This window comes from Mus caroli, chromosome 7 (assembly GCF_900094665.2).
Source record: "Mus caroli chromosome 7, CAROLI_EIJ_v1.1, whole genome shotgun sequence".
NCBI classification, from domain to species: domain Eukaryota; kingdom Metazoa; phylum Chordata; class Mammalia; order Rodentia; family Muridae; genus Mus; species Mus caroli.
In genome coordinates this window covers 28,771,058-28,792,046 of record NC_034576.1, presented here as the reverse complement: position 1 = coordinate 28,792,046, position 20,989 = coordinate 28,771,058, and the positions used below count along the sequence as shown (strand labels likewise).

Below are 20,989 nucleotides of genomic sequence, written 5' to 3'. Positions count from 1 at the left end.
AATTCCAAGCGTAGACCTCTCCATTCTTGTTTCCAGCATAGAAGGTGTTCTGTGGCACACAGCCACAGGAGCAGGTAAGGGAGAAGCCACCGGATCGGAGAGTGAATGTCTTCACTTCTTTAAGCTGGCCTTGAGCATTGTGAGTAAAAACTCTCACTACACTCTCACACAAAGCTACCAGGGAGCCCATGCTCGTGCTCATGTACAAGTCCTGTACCATCTCATGGCCACTCACGGCCACTCTGTGAGCCATCTGGAGGCCTTTGCCGTTTGCTACAATGAACCAGGTAACCACAGCTCCCAAAGTACCAGAAGAGAGCACCTCAGTTTCTGAGTCATAGCAGAGACAACTGATGAAGAAATGACAGGGCACCGTACTCAGGGCTATGAACTCCTGGTGGTGGTCTCCAAAGAGCCTCAGGCGCATATCGTCACAATAAGCTACTAACAGGCAATAGGATGCCACATGGACCATCGCCGTGATGGGCGGGACATCATCCATCATGGGATATTTCATCTTCGTGACCTTCCTTTTCTCTTTTATGCCTTTCCCCTCGGTCCACAGGACTGCCTAGAAGAGGATGGAAAAATGCAGAGTTTGGTCATGGAGCAAAGCATCTCCCGGGAATGTGCTGTAAGGAAAAGCCTGGCTGGCTCCTCTTGTAGACAAAGGAAGGATTTGGCTTTAGGGGTTTCATAGTACTAGGCACTGGATTTATGGTAGAAGCCCTGGATTCAAGACCTTTTTTGTCGGCCTTCAGCCCACTTAAGAGTGAATATGTATTCTTTGGGCCTGAGAGTTACCAGTGTAAAAGAGTCACTAATCTAGATCAATCTGGAACATGGAGCCAGGTATTAAAATAAACTAATTTTCTGGGTTGTGTGTGGGTCTGTGGTCCCTGCACCCAGTATGTATAGCTTGTACTACATAGTGAGTCTGAAGTGAGAAATATAGAAAGACCCTGACTTGATGAATAAATGAATGGATGGTTGGATGGATGGATGGATGGATGGATGGATGAAATATAACATGAATTTATTCAGAATCTCATTCTGAAACAAGGACATTTTAGATACAGGACCTATGCGCTGCGTTATAAAGGAAGAGGCAAAAAATTAAATAGCCTAGCTGCATATGTATCAAAAGATGGCCTAGTCGGCCATCACTGGAAAGAGAGGCCCATTGGACTTGCAAACTTTATATGCCCCAGTACAGGGGAATGCCAGGGCCAAAAAGTGGGAATGGGTGGGTAGGGGAGTGGTGGGGGGAGGGTATGGGGAACTTTTGGGATAGTATTAGAAATGTAAATGAGGAAAATACCTAATAAAAGTATAAAAAAAATTAAATAGCTTTACATGTGTCTGTTTCTCGTGGTGTTCCAACCAGTTAAAGGCGACAACGTAGTTGGTGTCCAGCGAGTAGAAGCTCACGAAAGGCGTTTTCTGTAAATGATAAGACTCGTGGTGTAGAATCTGGGGCATGTCACTCAGGACAGACACATTTTTCTTGACTTCTTCGTAAACCTGAAAGTAAAGAGTATCAGGACGTGAGAAAAATCAGCTGGCACTTGCTCATTGAAGACACACTGTGGGATTAGTTGAGAATGGTTGTTGGGATAGTTTCATGGTTTTGTTTGCATTTGATTTTCAATACTAAAGGTGGGATCTAAGGCCTCCTGCATCTCTAGCCACTCTACAGGGAATTCGAGATACGTGCTCTATGGCTCAGCTGGACCCTCTTCTTACTTTAAAAATATTTATTTTTATTTCATACACATGGGGTTCGTCTGCCTGTATGCATGTGCCACACTTGTGTGCAGTACCCAGAAAGGCCAGAAGAGGGCGTAATCCTCTGGAGCTGGAGTTATACACAGTTGTGAGCCATCTGGGTCCTGGGATCCAAACCTGGTTCCTCTAGCAGAGTAGCAATACTCTTATCCACTGAGTCACCTCCCCAGCCCTGTCTGGATGTTTTGAAGCAGAGTCTCACAAGGAAGCCCAGGTCATTCTTGAGCTTCTAACCATCCTACACCAGCCTCCCAAGTAGTGGGGTGACAGGTAAGCCCCACCATGTAGAGCTTAATAAGCTCATCTTTTTTAAAGATCTATTTTTATTAAATCTTTTAAATTAATCGCATGCTGGCACGTGCCTTTAATCCAGCACTTGGGAGGCAGAGGCAGGTGGATCTGCACCTTGAGGCCAGCCTGGTCTACAGAGCAAGTTCCAGGACAACCAGGGCTACACAGACAAACCCTGTCTTTAATAACAAAATTACATGTATGTGTGCATGCCACATGTATTGTGGGTGCCTTCACGTATGAAGCCATGATTCATCCATTGAACAAGGTCAAGACTGTCCACCAGTGGATTATACTGCTTCTCTGTGTGTTAATAGGTGCATGTATGCACCAGACGTGTTGGACGTCTTTGAGATGGAACTGCAGGTAATTTGGAGCCATTTGGCATGGGTTCTGGGAACTGGACTCCAGTCCTCTGGAAGAGCAGTACATGTTCTTAACTGCTGGGCCATCTTTCCAGCCCCTTAATGCTATTGTTCCAACACAGAAGTTGTTCAGCTATCCCAAGCTTTCATGTCCTACCCAAGCCCCATCCTCCCAGGGCAGCAAGAGATCATTCATTCAGGCCCACCACATGCATAGCTTTCCCACAAATCACCTCACTGCCCTTCAAGATATCATGGATGGCGGATTTCAAATTCTTCCACTCAGGAATAAGTCTAGGTGAGGGCGAAGCCTTAGTAAGCTTCCAGCTCTTCCTACTCATCTCGGAGTACAGAACCTGGGGAAAAGGGGAGAGAATATTTGAACCTCACAGTCTGATTGATATTAGACTGGAAACTAAGGGAACTGAGAAAGATGGAAGAACAGCAAGTTGCAAAGGAAGGAATGAGTGTTTGTCAGAGGAAAACGTCTTTGCTTAGATTTGTTTCATGTGTTTGAGCATTTTGCCTGCGTGTATGTATGTGCACCACATGCATGCCTGGTACCTGTGAGAGGTCAGAAGAAGGGATCAGATTCCATGGAATCGCCGTGTGGGTTCTGGGAATTCAACTTGGGCCCTCTTCAAGAGTTGTAAGCAGGTTGGAGAGACGGCTCAGAGGTTAAGAGCACTGACTTAAGATGAGTGCTCTTTCAGAGGTTCTGACTTCAATTCCTAGAAACCATATCATAGCTCACAGCCATCCACAGTGATATCCGGTGCCCTCTTGTGGGATGCAGGGATGCAGGGATGCATGGAGATAGGATGCTGTATATATAATAAATAAATCTTTTTTAAAAGTCAGGGGGCGGGAGGTGGAGAGATGGCTCAGTGGTTAAGAGCACTGACTGCTCTTCCAGAGGTCCTGAGTTCAATTCCCAGCAACCACATGGTGGCTCACAACTATCTACAATGGGATCTGATGCTCTCTGCCCTCTTCTAGCACGCAGGTGTACATACAGGTGGAACACTCATAGACATAAGATAAATAAATAAATAAAAACTTTTTAAGAGTTGCAAGTGAGGCTAAGAGTTATGGCACATGGTTTTAATCTCATTACTTGGGAGACAGAAGCAGGTAGATTTCTGGGACTTCTCGGCCAACCTAGTCTACATAGTGAGTTCCAGAACAGCCAGGACTACATAGAGAAACCCTGTGTCGAGGTTAGGCCTGGTTCTGTCTCCCAGCCTCAAGCTCTCAGAAATTAGACTCAGACTCAAAATATATTTACAAATACATTGGCCATACAGATGGACTCTTCTTTGACTAGATCTAACTTAAAACAACCCATTTATTTTAACCTACTTTCTGGCATGTGGCTGGTTACCTGTGCTCAGGTAACATGCATCTGTCACCTCACACCTTCCCAGGAAATCTTCCCACCTGGCTCTATCCCAGAACCCTTTCTCCTCCCAGATGCCCCACCTTTATTTCCTGCCTAAGCCATAGGCCATAGGCTTTTAAATTGACAGGCAAAGCATCCATAAAATATAAAAGATATATTCTCTCTAGAACCCTGTCTCAAAACAACAATGACAAAAAACAAAATGAAATGTAAATGAAGAAACTAATAAAAAAAATTGAAAAAAAAAGTGGAGAAGCTAGGAGAAAAAAAAAAACAAATCCAGGACCTGAGTTTTCTTCACCCTCCTCCCCACGTCATGGTCTCACTATGTAGCCCTGGCCGGACTAGAACCTTAAATTCCCAGAGATCTACCTGCCTCTGGTTCCTGAGTGCTGAGATCAGGTGCCTGAACCACCACATCTGGCAAGAAATGTTTCTTTTTCTCAACTAAAGCAACACATTCAAAGAAATGAGAATCAAAAGGCTTTACAATCAAACATTGTTAAACGCATTATAAAACCAGGGCTCTGTTCCTGTGAAGAAGGGTCGCACTGAGATTGAGAGCAAACGAGAGATGAAACAGAAGCTGAGCCTCGCAAATTTACATTTATAACCCCAGATTCTGCTGCTCCCCCACCCTGACCTTTTCCCTTTGGATTTCTCAGACCAAACAATGCTATCTTACAGATAGCAGATGTCTTAATGGTCTCAGAACCGATACCCCTTATCACATGTCCTGCCAACTGGGAACCCCTGTTTCTAATATCATCCGATACCATAAGCTCCCCATTCGCTTTCCATTCCCCCCAGACCATCACTACCCAAGAGGACTACATACCCTTAATTCAAGAGACAAAGTCTACTGACAGGTTTCCATAGAAAGGGAGTCACGACTCCAACATCATAATGCACTGGACTCTCCAAGCCCCCTCCCCCAACCCACAGGGGTTCACTGATGCCTCAGCCTCCCCACGAACCTGAAGCTCCCCAGGGAATGTGCCAGTTCTGGGAGGCTTGGGGGACAGGGAAAATGGTGATGGGTTTAAGGAGTCAGTATTGTGTTGCAGCAGAATGGAGGGGAATTTCACAGCAGTGGATTTCTCTGGTCCTGAGCCTGTGGTGGCAGACGTGTTGAAGGTGGGACAAGAGTCGGGCATGATTTGTTAAACTTTATTGCATATAGATAGATAGATAGATAGATAGATAGATAGATAGATAGATAGATGCCTCCAGTGCTCTCCTAGAAGCTTGTCTGATCAGCTTCTAACTGTCTTAAGGTAGGGCTGACAACATAACTTCGAATTTTGGATACTAGGACACAGCTTGTACTTAAAAAAGAAATTGCGGGTTTTGGAGCTGGGGATATAGCGTAGTTGGTAGAATGCTTGCCTAGTACCGTTGAAGCCCTGGGATTTGATCCAAGTACAACATAAAACCAAAGTCATAGTGGTGGACAGCACCCGGGAGGTGAGGACGTTCTACACCAACTGCGGATATGTGATACTCCGTCTCAAAAACAAAACCAAACCAGGACCCCAAGGAAAACAACACGAACTAATCAAATAAACAAAAAACAGCAGCGACTGCGGGGCTTTCCCCAATCCTGAAATTAAATTTTAATTGGTTGTCCTATGTTTTTACTTGCTAACTCTGTTTCAATCTCGTGTCCTTCTTTCTCCAGAAAAGGAAAAGCCAGCCACAGAAATAAGAGGCAGGGCCAGAGAGACAGACTCCAGGTGTGGCAGAGTCACTGGATACGCATGGCTGTGCCTGGGTAACGCTGGCCTTTATGACAGAGGCCTTGCATCAGCCACCCACGTGTAAGGGAGGGGCTCTTTGTGATTATCAGGGGTTTCTATGCCACCCTTTATTAGTGTTAGCATGGGAACCAAGCTTAAAAGCGCACAGGCAAACCTATTATAGAGACCACAACGGCACCACGTTTCTCCCAGTTCAAAATCCCAAATGGGTAGTGAGGCCTCTGTAAGGTAACTATGAGGGAGCCCTCGGGTTCACATCATAGCCCTTCATCTTCTGGCCTTGGAACGCAGGGCTGGAGTAAGCCAGTGTTCCGAGGGATTGGGTTGTAGCAATGATGGGTGAGAGGCTAGCCCAAATCAATCCTGCCCACCCTATTTCTCCCCCATGTTCTGCAAAAACTCATTCTGGCCCGCTTGGGTGGACAGACCACAAGATAAGGTAATTTCACCACATAATAGAGTTGGAAAGCAGGCGAGCCCCCATCTACCACGCATGCGTGTAGCACGAGGGTGGGTTAGGCCAAGAAAGACATGCAGGGGAGAGACTTAGGGTGAGCATATGCGCCGGGAGGCGGAGCTATTCTAAGAGCCCTTTCGATGCTTCCGTGACCCAGGTTGGGAGTTCATGGAGGCTCCACACTGCCTCAGGATCATCTTGTTAGACTGTCTGTCCTTCTTCAGTTTCTGGCCTGGGAACCTCACCCTGGAACCACGGAACTACGTGCAAGTGTTCAGTGATGGTAGCTTCAAGAGTAGATTTCACTGTGTTGGGGAGACTTCTTTCAGATATGACAGCTCCCGGTTTCTGCGGTTTCCCCCCATTACTAGTTGAAGCTTTAGCCAGTGTTCCTTGGTGACAGATCATGACAGGAGATGGTATTAAAGTTTCCATCCTCTTAGGTGAGGTGGCACATGCTTTTCAACCCAGCACTCAGGAGGCAGATGCAGGCAGATCTTTGTTTTTGAAGCCAGCCTGGCCTAGTGAGACTGAGGACAGTATGGACCCTCCCCCTCCCCTCAGTTAGGTGCTAGCTTGAGCAGTTTCCCCAGTATGTCAGTCTTTAAATTCCTTTCATATTGCCAACTACCATTTCCAGAACTGAAAATAGTTATGTTACGCCTTCAATTCCTTTTGTCTGGATCTCAGCTGACCTCAGTCTCAGACTTGAGAACCTATGACTGTACAAGAACACCAATCATCAGGATGTCTTTAAAACTAAGGAAAACATTACCTGTAATCACCATGCTTAATAAAAACATTTTATCATTATTATTATTATTGAGACAGGGTTTCTCTACGTGGTCTTAGCTGTCCTGGAATTCACTCTGTTGACCAGGCTGGCCTCAAACTCACAAAGATCTGTAGCCTCTGCCTCCTCTGAGTGCTGAGACTAAAGGCGTACACCACCATACATGCTAATGTTGACTTCGGATTGTTTGCTCCACCTGCTAGGAGCCATTGACACAAAGGATCGTGTCCCTCTACTCTTTCATAGACTTTCTTCTTCTTTTTTTAAGAATTATTTATTTCATGTATGTGAGTGCACTGCAGCTGTCTTCAGACGCAGCAGAAGAGGGCATCAGATCCCATTACAGATGCTTGTGAACCACCATGTGGTTGCTGGGAATTGAACTCAGGACCTCTGGAAGAGCAATCAGTGCTCTTAAACACTGAGCCATCTCTTCAGTCCCTCATAGACTGTCTTGACTTTGTTTTCTTTTTGTTTGTTCTGGAATTAGCTATAGCAAGGTGGCCTCAAACTGGGAGATCTCCTGTCTTTGCCTCCCAGGTGCTAGGACTAAAGGTGTGCACCACCATGTCTGTCTTCTTGGTTTTCTTTGAATCTCTTGTTCCTTCTTTGGCTTGTATCCTGTTTACTTAAGAAAATGCCTCCATCTGACTGGTCTATGGGCAAATCTATGGGGATATTTTCCTTATTGATGACTGATGTTAGAGAAAAAGGCTTATTTCATTGAAGATTTTACAATCCATCATGAAGGGAAGGGAAGACAGGAACTCAGGGCAGGAACCTGAAGGCAGGAACCGGAGGATGATGGTTGCTTACTGGCTTGCTCAACCTGCTTTCATAACCCAGGACCAACTACCCAGAAGTGGCACTACCCACAGTGGTCTGGACCTTCCCACATCAATCATTAATGAAGAAAAACTGCAAGCCAGGCTGATGGAAGCACTTTCGCCACTTTGGTTTAAGAACCAAACATCTGTTCACATCAGGCCACCAACAGCAGATCAAAGAAATGGCTCCATCAAGTAGACCTTGGAGAATCAATTGATTGATTGGGATTATCTAATGGAACATGAGAGTCAAAGGCAGCTGTTCACTTTTGGAAAGACCACCACCGTGTGCATTGTACAACCATGGTACAGATGAAAATAATACTTGACGATTTTTTTTTTTGTGGTGATGCTGGGGATTGAACCCAGGACCTTGCACCTTCTAGGCAACTATTATACTTCAGAGCTATATCCCAGGCTCTTGCTTGGCAATTTAAGAAGCCCTGGCTGAGGATATAAGTCAACAGGACCCTATATGTTCATTCCACGGAACTTAAAGGAAAAGGGGGGGCAGTTAAAAGCGAAGTGCTGAGCCATGGTGCGTGTTGGGAAAGATACTGTCGCGTGTAGGATCTTTTCATCTCACTCAGTGTTAGGGTCCAGGAATCGCCAAAGAATGATACCCCAGACTCAAATAGTATGCAAAAGCAAAGAACATTTATTCAGCTGAATTTCCTGCATACAGGAGTCTCCCCACTAGGAACTAGAGACTTCTAGTGGATTCTCAGGCTCAGCTTTTATTGTCAGTTAGGAGGAATTCCAGGGAGGATGTGTGCCCTTTTGCCTGGATTGGTTAGCTCTGTCTCTAGGGTTCTGACTGATTCTGCTATTGCTTAGGTTCTGGAGATTTCCCAGGAGGCCACTTACTCATTCTAGCTACCTATTCTAATTTCAGGCCAGATGACAAGGTGTCCTCACACTGCCTGCCCACAGGTGTGGTTGGCTGACCACAGGTTCCCCGATCCAGGTTCTCATTTCTGAGAAACAGAAACTTAGGATTGGTCTCCAAAACTGCAGGTTTGTAGCCTGTCGTGGAGTCACCCTGGCGCTGGGTAACCAAGCCCCCTCATCCCTCCTCTGATTAGTAACTGAATCAAATCATTGATTCATCAGTTATTTTTCCCAAGATCATAGTCATTGGTTGGCCAAGGGATTAATTGGGACCTAAGAGCCATATGTTATTTGCAAAACATGGGCCTTTTTGACTTAGCATCTCAGCTATAAGGTGGGACAAAAATGGACACCATAATTTTCTTCTGTAACTGCTTCCTGCTGGCATTAGGAGGTTGTCAAAGGGGCCCAGGGAGGCTGATATGCTGGGCAATGGGGCATCTATCAGAAGCACGGGATCAGGTGACCCAGCTGAAAGACAGGAAACCACCGTATCCACTGAGCTGGTTAATCACCAGCTTTCAGCAAGTCAGAAGTCAGCAGCGTGCAGCCCTCAGGTGGTCCCTGGATGTCAGCCCGGTGAAAATCTGTTTGGGCACAGAAGTTAAGAAATCCCAAGGCCAAGGGGAAAGCCCTGTTTTTTAAAGACAGGCAGGTATACTTTCCTGGAGTCCATTTGATCTGTGGCAAACAGACCCAAGTCTTAGGACTCGTGAATCCCTGAAGCTTATGTGAACTGCAGTTCACAAAAGGATGTACATTAGTATCTACCATTGCATTGAAAGCCACATTTTAGAAAACGTAGTTAACAGGTATCTGTAAGATAACACAAGGAGATGCATGCCTTTGAGACCTAGTAAAACTATAGGTTTGGGTCAAAAGGCACAGATCATTCTTTTCTCAGTCCAGAGGGCTAGATATACAGATTGTACAGAGATGTTCTTAGCATGATAAGAAGTACCTATAAGTCACTCAGAAGACAACCAAAGGGAATTTAAACTCTTCAGCTTCTGACTGAATTGCAAACTCCCCGTGTTCTATTAGCTTATCAGAACTCCATTGATCAGAGTTAAATATTTTTTTTGGTTTTGGTTTTGGTTTTGGTTTTGGTTTTGGTTTTGGTTTTGGTTTTGGTTTTGGTTTTGGTTTTCCAGACAGGGTTTCTCTGTGTAGCCCTGGCTGTCCTGGAACTCACTCTGTCGACCAGGCTGGCCTCGAACTCAGAAATCCACCTGCCTCTGCCCCCCAAGTGCTGGAATTAAAGGCGTGTGCCACCACGGCCTGGCTAAAATTTTTAACTTTTGAAACCTTAGTATAATAATTGCACAGATGAGGGAAAGAAGCCTGAAACATTTCCATTTTTCAGATACCTTAAGTCTTTCTTATACCTCTACGACTTGCCTTTGCACACCTTAGATAACTTTCAGACCCTCCGAATGCACCCATGCTTTCCTATTTTACTGAGAACAGCTACTGCAAAGCAGGTTACATAAAGGAACAGTAAAAAACGGAGCTACATCTGTGTAGCGGTGAGTAGTTAAACAGCTTAGAGATCCCATCAGGTAATGGAGCGTCTAGCCACCTGCCAGAGCTCTCTGTATACACAAGTGAAACACACACACACACACACACACACACACACACACGTCAGCTTAATTTTTAATATGCCTAATTAGCCCAATGGCTGAGAATCTCCTGGACCGCCCTGTGGCTAGCACACACTCCCCTCTGGTAATCCTTAGTTAACATTTTCTAAATCTGTATTTTATCTTTGCTGCCCCAGACTCAGTCAGGGGAATAGCCCCTGTGGCCACTTACCCTGATTCTTACATTTCAGCAGGACCTTACATCTGATTTCTGCTCCCTCCGGCCACACCCCCATCCCTCATGGTGATCACCCTTGGTCCCTTGTCCATACAATCTAAAAGTCCCACCTCCATCTCCCTGCCAGCCATTGTATGGCAATTAAAGCCAGCTGTGGGCAGGGATCGTCAGCATCTGGAAGCATGGCTTTTGGGAACCAAATGAAGACAAATCATTAGAACCAGTCCCCAACACATCTGAAACTTGTTTATATTTTAATTTGAAGCCTCTCAGTAAAGCAAACCTGTCTGCCCTTTTAAAAACAAGAGGCCTAGCAGATTTGGGCAGAGGCAGTCTTTGGCTATCAAGCCTAGAAGATCAAGAAGCTGTTCCCGTGGAGGAGGACCGTGGAGGAGGACCGTGGAAGACTGAGCTCACCATGTCTTAAGCAGCGTGTGGCGATCAGTTCTCTAGTTGTCTTTTGTTTGTCCACAGTTCAGGCCAGGCCCTGGCAGTGGGCGGGGCATTGGGGCAGTTATGCCCAGTGGTTATTATACCACAATTCAGGCAGCATCCTCATCAGCCACATAAGAATAGGCACTGGGCGCCAGGGAGATGATCCAATTTGTAAGGTACTTGCTACATGAACTTGAGGATCTGAGTGTGATCGTCTAGATTACACGCCAGAAACCTGGAGGACATTGTATGCTCCTGTAATCCCGGACTGGTGAGGCAAAGGTAGGAAAATTCCTGTTCCTTGCTGGCTGGCCAGCCTGGTTCCATCAGTCAGCTCCTCCAGGTCCAATGAGAGACGCTGCCTCCAAAAATAAGGTGACGGCCACAAGAAGACCTACAGAGACAACTAACCTGGCCCATGGGGGAATCCCAGAGACTCAACCACAAACCAGTGAGCATGCAGGGGCTGTACCCTAGGTCCCCTACACAGTTGTAGCCGATGTGCAGCTTGGTCTTTATGTGAGTCCCCTAACAATTGAAGTGGGGGCTGCCTCTGACTCTGTTGCCTGCCATTGGATCCCCTTCCTCTAGCTGGACAGCTGTGTTGGGCCACAGTGGGAGAGGATGCACTTAGTCCTGCTGTGATTGGATGTCCCAAGAAGAGTGGTACCCAAGGTGGTTTCTCTGAGGAGCAGGGGAGAAGGTGATGGGGGAAGGGATTTGTAAGGGTGGAACTGGGTGGAGAAGAGGGAGGGGGCTGTGATTGGGATGTAAAGTGAATAAATAATTAATGAAAAATAAGGTGGCAGGCCAACAGCATGACTCAGTGGATAAAGGGGCTTGTGACCAAGCCTGACATCTTGAGTTCGATCCCTGGAGCCAACATAGTGGAGGGAGAGTCTGGTTCCTGCAGGTTTTCCTCTGACCTCTGCACGCGCGCACACACACACACACACACACACACACACACATACACGCTCCAAATAAAAATGACTGGGTTGAAAAGATGGCTCAGCCATTAAAGGTTAGGCTCACAACCAAAAAAATTATTAAATAAATACAAAAATAAAAATATGACAGGGAGCAGCTGAAGCATGAGTGGTGGTTTGAGTGAGAATGGCCCCTTATTATTATTATTATTATTATTATTATTATTATTATTATTATACTAATACTCAGTCAGCAGGGGGCAGAACTGTTTGAAAGGATTAGAAGGATTGGGAGCCGTGGTCTTGTTGAAGTATGTCACTGTAGAGGAATTTCCCTTAATTATCTGGTTGGCTAATAAAGAGGACACATAACTAATCACTGGGCGAAAATGAGGAGGCGGGTTTTCCAGGCAAGACAGGGAGAGGAGGGTAAGAGGAGTTGGAGGAGACAGCGAATGTGGGAGGAGAACAGAGGGAGAGTTGTTGGAAGGAAGATGGAGCAGAAGCATTTGGCCTGGAGAAACTGCAAGTAGCAGGGATTTCATAGCTGGGGAAGAAAGTGGTGTAGAGGCGCATCTGACCAATATAGGTGTACCGTTTATCAATATATAACTGAGTTGCATTTTCCTTGCATGGGCTTACTGTGGTTGGAGATTTACCACATGTCACTGTATTGAGGTTTCAAAATCTCATGCCGAGCCTGGCGTGTCTCTCCCTGCTGCCTGACAATCAGGATGTAAATCTCTCAGCTCCAGAGCCACGCCTGCACGCATGCCACCACAAGCTCCACCATCACAGACTCGTGTTCTGAAACTGTAAGCAAGCCTCTAGTCAAATGCTTTCTTTTCGAAAACTTGCCTTGGGCATGGTAGCTCTTTACAGCTATAATCCCGTGACAAAGACAACACCCAACATTCACCTCTGTCTTCCACACATGTGCATGTGAACATGTATACATACCTACTGTTTTGGTTAGGGTTTTACTGCTGTGAACAGATACCATGACCAAGGCAAGTCTTATAAAAAAACAACATTTAATTGGAGCTGGCTTACAGATTCAGAGGTTCAGTCCATTATCATCAAGGTGGGAGCATGGCAGCATCCAGGCAGGCATGGCATAGGCAGAGCTGAGAGTTCTATGTCTTCATCCAAAGGCTGCTANTGGAAGANTGACTTCCAGGCAACTNGNGTGAGNNTCTTANNCCCACACCCACAGTGACACACCNATTCCAACCAGGTCACACCTNTTCCAACAAGGCCACACCTTCAGATGGTGCCACTCCCTGGTCCAAGGATATACAAACCATCACACCTACCAAAAAAAAAAAAAAAAAAAAAAGGATAGGCACTGGACTAGGTGTGGACATGCCTAGCCTACAGTGCCAACATTTAGAAGGCAGAAGTAAGAGGATCACCACAAGTTCAAACCCAGTCTGGTCTATGTAGTGAGTTCTAGGCAATCGGGGTTAAAAGTGCCATCCTGGGGCTGGGGCAGTTTCTTAGCTGTAAGAGCATGTACTGTAACTGCAGAAGAGCTGAACCCAAGTCCCAGGAACCACATTAGATGGCTCCTGGAACTCTAGTTCCAGGGCAGAACCTATGTGGGTACCTGTGTACCCATGTGTACTCATGTGTACATACTTATACTTAATTAAAAATAATAATACTTTTTTTTTGACACAGGGTTTTTCTGTGTAGCCCTGGATGGCCTAGAACTCAATTTGTAGACCAGACTGACCTCAAGCTCAGGGATTTTTCTACCTCTTTTTTTTTTTTTTTAAGATTTATTTATTTATTATATACACAGTGTTCTGCTTGCATATATGCCTGCATGTCAGAAGAGGGCACCAGATCCCACTACAGATGGTTGTGAGCCACCAGGTGGTTGCTGAAAATTGAACTCAGGACCTCTGGAAGAGCAGTCAGTGCTTTCAACCTCTGAGCCATCTCTCCAGCCCCCTAACTCTATTATTAAAGTGTTGGGAATAAAGGCAGGTGCCATCATGTCTGTGACCCTCCCTGCCCTTGGGGTCCTGGAACTCACTCTGTAGACCAGGCTAGCCTCAAACTCACAGAGATCCTCCTGTCTCTGTCATCCAGTGCTGGGATTAAAGATGTATGCTACCACACCTGACAATTTTTAAATTTAAACTTTATTTCATGTATATGAGTGAAAGACAAAAATCATATGAATGTGATTAAGTTACAATAATCAGAGCTTATTAAAAATTCCTTGGGTCAAAATTAAGTGCATCAGGCTAGAGAGGTGGCTCAAAGGGCAAAGGAAGCCCCGTGAGTTATATATGGTGAAGAAGGCACACCAGGACCAGCTGCAGGGAGACAGATCAACTTTACTTGGGGTGATTCAAGGCTTCTATAGTTTCGGGGAATGGGAAAGTAGAAACATCCAAGATGGGCAGAGGTCATTGACTAAAGACTGAGGGTACCAAAATGTCTCATTAGCATGGGGAGCATTTCAGGAATCTCGGGTGCTAGCTGAATGAGGTCTTCTCAGGAGAAAGGAAGTTGAGCTTAGGCTATATGGGGGGTTTTGAACTCCCCATGCAAGGTCAGAGAAGGGGAATCCCTGACAATGAAGGGGGTCCTCCATATTGCACTGAGCCCTAGAAGGCTCTCTTGTCAATGGTGGAGTTCAACTTTAATTAGCAGTTTTCCCACACATGTCTTAACAGGTTATCTCAATTTATCTCATTCTGTTACATGGTTAGATTTCCCCATTCCTCGTGTGTGTGTGTGTGTGTGTGTGTGTGTGTGTGTGTGTGTGTGTGTCTGCCTGCCTGCCTGTCTGTCTGTCTGTCTGTCTGTCTGTCTGTGGTGGGGCCAGAAGTCAACTTCAACTGTCTTTCTCTGTCACTGTCCTCCTTATTTTTTTCATACAGGCTCTCTCACTGAACTTGGAGCCTATAGTTTTGGCTAGATCAGCTGGCCAGCAAACACTGAGGATCTGCTTCTCCCCACCGTCCCACTTCTACTACTGAGGTTACAAGGCACAGGCTGCCATTTCTGCTTTCACATGTGTGGAGTGCTGAATTCAGTTGTCCATGCCTGCATATCAAGCATTTTACCCACTGAGTAATTTTTGGTTTTGTTTTGTTTTGTTTTGTTTTATTTTGTTTTGTTTGAGACAGGGTCTCAGTGTATAGCCCTGGTGGTCCAGGAACTCACTCTGTAGACCAGGCTAGCCTCAAACTCACAGAGATCCTCCTGTCTCTGTCTTCCAGTGCTGGGATTAAAGATGTATGCTACCACACCTGGCAATTTTTAAATTTAAACTTTATTTCCTGTATATGAGTGAAAGACAAAAATGATATGAATGTGATTAAGTTACAATAATCAGAGCTTATTAAAAATTCCTTGGGTCAAAATTAATTGCATCGGGCTAGAGAGGTGGCTCAGCAATTAAGGGCACTGACTGCTCTTCCGAAGGTCCTGAGTTCAAATCCCAGCAACCACATGGTGGCTCACAACCATCCATAATGAGATCTGGTGCCCTCTTCTGGTGTGTCTGAAGACAAATACAGTGAACTTACATATAATAATAAATAAATCTTTGGGCTGGAGCGAACAGGGCTGGAGGGAGTGGAAGTCCTGAGCTCAATTTCCAGCAACCACATGATGGCTCACAACCATCTGTACAGCTAGAGTGTACTCATATACATACATACATAAATAAATTTTTTAAAAATTTAGACCCAAGCAGTGGTGGCGCATGCCTTTAATCCCAGCACTTGGGAGGCAGAGGCAGGTGGATTTCTGAGTTCGAGGCCAGCCTGGTCTACAGAGTGAGTTCCAGGACAGCCAGGGCTACACAGAAAAACCCTGTCTGGAAAAACAAACAAACAAACAAAAATTAAGTGCATTGATATAAAACTAACCAAAGGTTCCCAGGTTTTCCAGGCCAGAGCTTCCCGAGTAGCTGAAATGTCGTCAGGGGGGGTCACGTGACTAGGAAGGATATCCAGAAGAGCAGCTCTTTCTTGATATCACCCAAGTAATTCCTGATGAGAGTTAGTACTGTGGCACGTAAACCGCCACATCTGGAAAAGAAGCCGCTACAGAGGTGGACATGATGGCACTCGCCCTCACCCCAGCATGTGAGAAGCAGGAGCAAGTGGATCTCTTATCATTTGAGGCCAGCCTGGTCTACAGAATGAGTCCCAGATCACTCAGGTCTGCATAGTAAAACCTTGTCCCAAAAAATAAAAAATAAAAAGATACAATTGCTCGGTGGGTGGTTAAAAGCATTCTGGCTCTTGCAGAGGATCTGAGTTCAATTCCCGGCTCCCATGTCTTCGCAGCTCATGCCTACCTGAAGCTGCATTTCCAGGGGGATCCAATGCTTCTGCCCACCCAGAGATGCATCATATGAAACAAAAACAGAGCTTTTTCAAAAAGCCACAGCAGCGGAAAAGGAGACCGTTACAGTTAGATGTCTCATCGAGGGTGTCAAGACTGACACCACAGTCTTGTTGAGACTAAGGCGTCGGAACATCTTTTGTCCTAAATATTATCTAGAAATTAACAAAGACCACAGTCATTCTGGGTTCCACATTTGTTGGCATTCCAAATTCCCTTCTTGAGAAACATCAGATGTCCCCATATCCATGTCACAAATCCATTTGTGTCACCATGTGACCTCCAGCAGCTAACTCTGAAGCAGACAGAAGTCTGGACTCTGCCTTAAGTCTGGACTCTGTCTTCAAGACCTGGTGTGGACAGGCATGGGCTGAATCCATACCTCATGATACCTAAACATATTAACAAGGCAGATGGGCGTCAACAGGACAGTGTTATGTTGTGGCAGGAAATATGGGCAGCTGCCACGGACAGACCATTTTATCTAGGAGCTTGCATCTTAACGTTTCAGTATGAAGACAATAGAATAATCCAATCAGGTAGACTTAGCATACTTTACCATACTGCATCCCAAAAGTTCCAGTTTTGTTGATGTCTTGGTCAGTGTTCTATTGCTTGTGAAGGAACACCCTGACCACAGCAATTATAAAAGAAAGCACTTAATTGGGGCTGGCTTCCAGTTCACAGGTTTTAGTTCATGCTTGTCACGGGGCAGCAGGGTGCAGCAGCAGGCAGGCAAGCATGCTGCTGGAGAAGTTGAGGGTTCTGTACTGGGATCAGCAGGCAACAGGAAGAGTGAATGAGCCTCGGGGCCTCATTTGAGCTTCTAAAACCGAAAAGCCCTCCCTGCCTCAGTGACACACTTTTTTCCAACAAGCCATATCTACTCCCATGAGGCCACACTTCCTAATAGTGCCACTTCCTGTTGACCAAAGCATTCAAATCTCTGAACCTCGGGGGCCCATTTTTATTCAGGCTGCCACAGTTGGCAAACCTGCGCCATCTCTTTGAATTTAGGGTTACCTTTGTGTTTGACTCAAGACTTTCCAGTCTGGATAAAGTCCCACAGATGTTGTCTCTGATTCAGAAATTTTTAACATGGTATGTTACATTTATCTGACTTCTCTACCTTTGAGATTCCTTCTTGATTTCAGCCTCCCCAGGCTCCTTTTTAGTCTGCAAGTTTGTTTAACGTCTTTAATGAAGAAACTGCTGAAGAAATTGAGGGTGAAGTGCATCTCATATTTTCAAAGAGTGTCTCAAAAAATGGCCAAATGGCAGAGTCTGGAGGTGTAGGTATTGGGTTTATTTGTTTATGTGCTGTGTGACTGTATGCATGTGTAGGGTTTTGTGTGTGTGTATGTGTGTTTAGGGACATACAGGTAAAAGCCACATGCACACACACACACACACACATACACACACACACACACACACACACACATACACACACACACACACACACACACACACACACACGAGTCCACATGCACATAGACATACACATTACACATACACAAACTCAATACTTACACCTCCAGAGACATCTCTCAACTCCTCCATTTTGCTAAGAACCTTCAGAAATCAGCCTGTATCTACCTCCCCAGTGCTGGAATCACAAGCCTGCACCACTGTGCCTAGCTTTTTTGTATTAGTTCTGAGCTCATGTATATGTGTTGAAGTAAGACTTTTTGGACAGTCTACATTTACCTAAAGTAGCAAATACATTCTTTAGAAAATGATTTATTTTAAAAATAGAGACATATTTTTAAAATGAACTTATATTTGTTTGTTTGTTTGTTTGTACATTATACTCTGCCAAGTTCCTCTGCTTACCCATATGTCCTTGAGAGACTATCCTAGCCTGAAGGATAGTCATAGATACTATGTATCAGAAACTTGCCACACGCTCATTTATGGTCATTATTTATCTTCCTGGAATTGATCATGCTTTCTGTTGCTTGCCTTTAAAAGACACTGAGAAAATACACTTGCTACTGGTGTGGTGTTGACCAGCAGCCCTCTCATATCTGCCTCTTGCATCTTCTTTCTGCCTTTCCTATAATCATCTTCTCTCCCTCAGTCATGGTTTTTGTATTGACCAACTGGCTGCCTCCTGCACCCCTTGTTCAACTCCAGTGATACTGAGTCAAGCAGGTAGCCAAAGGGGCACTGAAGGCTGTGAAGGTGGCTGGCATTACACCATGGGTCCACCACACCCAGATGAAGAAAACCATGGATGCTGCTGCCAAATGGACTGTCTCTAGACTATGAATTCATTGAAATTAAGGTTTCTTTGTACCTTCTACTCCCTACTCTACTGCCCCATCCTGAGACTTGTGTTTGGTATAAATACAGGATTATGGGAAAATCCCCACTACCCTCAAGCCTAGACCTGGGAACTGAGACAGATACAAGGAAGATGTTAGCTAGTGTGACCACAGAGCAGTAACACATGTTTATCTTGACCTGGGCTCACTAATACTCACTTTAATATGTGGATTATAAAACTAAGACTTCCTGAAATTGTCCTTTAAAAAGGATTCTTGTAGCCAGGCAGTGGTGCTACATGCCTTTAATCCCAGCACTTGGGAGGCAGAGGCAGGTGGATTTCTGAGTTCGAGGCCAGCATGGTCTACAGAGTGAGTTTCAGGACAGCCAGGGCTACGGGCTACACAGAGAAACCCTGTCTCAGAAAAAAAAAAAAAAAAAAAAGGATTCTTGCTTTTAAAAACAAGAAAAATCCGGAGAATCAAGCTATAGGCCACAGAAACGGACCCTGGGGATAAAATTAATCAATCCTAGCCAAAAATCATCCAACCCCAACCCCTATACTACATAGGATAGGGATAGGAACTAATCAGACTGTCTGCTCATTGACAAAACTCACTGTGACTGGACATCCCAAATTAATGTTAGAGGACTTATAAGTCTAAAACTTGTCTGATAGCCAAAACCTTTAATCTAGGAATGTCTCTTCTTCTGATGCCCGTTGTTCTAACTTGTGAACTCATCTGGACAGCAGCAGGGTTGCTGAATCCCTGAGACGACACAGTGGTCATGTGCGAATTGTTTGACCAAGTGTGCCAAAATAGGGACCTAGAGTTATGAAAACAACAGATTCCCTTGCAGAAATGACTTCTCATGAGATAAAGAAAACTATGCACTGCGCAGGCACACAAGTCTTCCAGGCGCATGCACGAGAGGGAGCGCGCACCTGTAAGGAGCCGCCCTCACATTCGCCATTACAAGATGGCGCTGATGGCACTGGCACCCGTGTAATCAAACCATCTGTGCATGCGCCGGGGTAGTTTCCCACCCCATGTGCTCTGCCTTCCCCGTGACGACAACTCCGGCCGATGGGCTGCAGCCAATCAGTAAGCGACACGTCCGAGGCGGAGGACAGTCCTCCATAAAAGGGACGGGTTTCCGCCACGATCTCTCTATCTCTCTCTCTCTCTCTCTCTGGCTCTCTTCTCCACTGGCTTCTGAAGGGGTAAGCAATAAAGCTTGTGCCGCAGAAGATTCCGGTTGCCCTGAGCGTGTTCTTACCAGGGGGAACAAAAGCGTGGGCAATACGCACCCTGTCCCATCTTGTAGAGTCCGAGAACTGAGGAGGCTGGAGAGGAGTGGCCGGAGCCGCAGGGTGAGGCTTCTGGAAAGTAGCTGAGGGAGCTGGTCAGCGGGACAGAGTATCCGTCTTTCTGTGTCCAGCAGTGTGACTCACCATGGATAATCTGTCCTCAGAGGAAGTTCAGCTGCGGGCTCACCAGGTTACTAATGAGTCTCTGGAAAGCACAAGGAGAATCCTGGGTTTAGCCATTGGGTCTCAGGATGCAGGAATCAAGACCATCACTATGCTGGATGAGCAAGGGGGACAACTAAATAGAAGAAGGCATGGACCAAATAAAGACATGAGAGACATGAGAGAGGCAGAGAAGACTTTAACAGAACTCAACAAGTGTTGTGGCCTCTGCGCCTGCCCTTGTAATAGGACAAAGAACTTTGAGTCTGGAAAGAACTATAAGGCAACATGGGGAGATGGTGGCGACAACTCACCTAGCAATGTAGTATCTAAGCAACCGAGCCGGATTACAAATGGTCAGCCTCAGCCAACTCAGGAGCAGCCAGTGGTGGATACATTAAACGTATAACTAATGAAGCCAGAGAAGATGAGATGGAAGAGAACCTGGCTCAAGTGGGCAGCATCCTAGGCAACCTAAAGAACATGGCTCTGGATATGGGCAATGAAACTGATGCTCAAAACCAGCAAATACAGAAGATCACAGAAAAGGCTGACACAAACAAGAATCATATAGACATTGCCAATACAAGAGCAAAGAAATTCATTGATAGCTAAAGCCCTGCTGTACTTCTTTACCTGTTAACTCAGTTCTCTAGCTCCGCTGAGTCATTTCTTATTCAGAGTTTGAAAGGCTGTGAGAAGGAGCGGAGGAGGAATGCCTCTCTACTTTCTTACTTTGTCTTTTGGGGGTAGGTTCTTGCTCAGGCTTCCTTACAGTCTTTCTCAGTCACTCTCATAGGCTTCTTTCCATACATCACTGTCTCTTCATCTCATCATTTAGCTTCCTTTTGTGTTCAAGATTTGGAAGCATTGCCAAAGAGCCATGAAAGAGGCAGCTGTATAAGTATCTTTTGTCATTATTGGTTGGTTGGTTTGGTTTTGGTTGGTTTGGTTTTGGTTTTGTGGTAAAAAGCAAGAGGAAGGAATAGGAAATAAAGCTGACTCATTAAAGAAACTACAGGTCAGCCGGGCGTTGGTGGCGCACGCCTTTAATCCCAGCACTCGGGAGGTAGAGGCAGGTGGATTTCTGAGTTCGAGGCCAGCC

The 20,989-nt window shown here is 45.5% G+C and overlaps 1 protein-coding gene and 1 pseudogene across 1 annotated transcript in view; both read left to right on the top strand.

Annotated features, from left to right (window-relative positions):
• The window catches only part of Catsperg (cation channel sperm associated auxiliary subunit gamma), a 545,789-nt gene that overhangs the window by 160,368 nt on the left and 364,432 nt on the right, over positions 1–20,989 (top strand). The window lies entirely within an intron of this gene.
• On the top strand, positions 19,823–20,519 carry LOC110299176 (annotated as a pseudogene).